The sequence below is a fragment of the Limulus polyphemus genome, unplaced genomic scaffold, assembly GCF_000517525.1.
Source record: "Limulus polyphemus unplaced genomic scaffold, Limulus_polyphemus-2.1.2 Scaffold1774, whole genome shotgun sequence".
Lineage (NCBI taxonomy): Eukaryota > Metazoa > Arthropoda > Merostomata > Xiphosura > Limulidae > Limulus > Limulus polyphemus.
The window spans coordinates 111,933-112,893 of record NW_013667384.1 but is presented as its reverse complement, the minus strand read 5'-3'; positions in this window follow the sequence as shown (position 1 = coordinate 112,893).

Sequence of the window (961 nt, the reverse complement as noted above, 5' to 3'; positions counted from 1 at the left end):
GAAGTCAGCAGACATTCCGCTGTGCCACTGGGGGGCTGGCTTTACTATAGAAACTATCACCACAATAGGCACCAAATAGTATTAGTTCTGAAAACCCTCCAGAAAAACTAACTTAAAACAAAACAAACAAAGATGAACTTATCTTAAAACATCTAAGTGATTTTAAGAAGCTTCTGCCTGCTTTTCGTTATTCGGTTGTTTTGTCTGTACACCGAGTAAATTGATGAAGTCAAACGAAGAGAAAAAATATAAAAAATAGTTATTTATCTTATAAAGAAAAAACTTTCCAATAGATTTGTAATGGAGTTTGATGTGAGAGTCATTAAATGTCTTCTGAATCCAGCTTTGCATAGAACTTTTTTTTTTTCACACTGGAATTACTGGAAGCGACACACTCAACAGCTTGGCCAAACAAGCCTTCTCTCTTGCGCGCCTCCTTCCTTTCGAAGCAGAAAACTAAAAACATTATCAATCAAAAATTTCCTTCAAGCATGCTATTCCAGGCGTTTCTGAAACTAAGAAAATCTTGTGTTTGTTTTTAACTTTAGTGTTCAGAAGCATGCTGTGTATTGATGTAATCGAGGCATTTGCTTCGAGAAAAATCGCCTTGGTAGTGAAGTTGTTCAACTGAAGAGACCGACGTTGAATCCAACAGATCTCAGTGTCACAGGAATAAAGAATTTATTTCAAAATAATAATCCTGTTAAATATTTGATTGCTCCTGTGTTTTTGACTTGTTAAAAATAAATTCTTGGCTATACATGTAGTATATATATATTTACGCATGTTATGTGCCTTCAATAATTTACACTCTCTGTTCTCAAGCTGCAGAAACAGGAATGAATTAGTAGCATCATTCCGTGTATAACGTTTCGTATAATTAGCTGATTTCAATAGAGCAGAGTGTTTGCTGATGAGTAATTTCTAGTAAATGAAACATGACGAAAGAAAAGATTACACG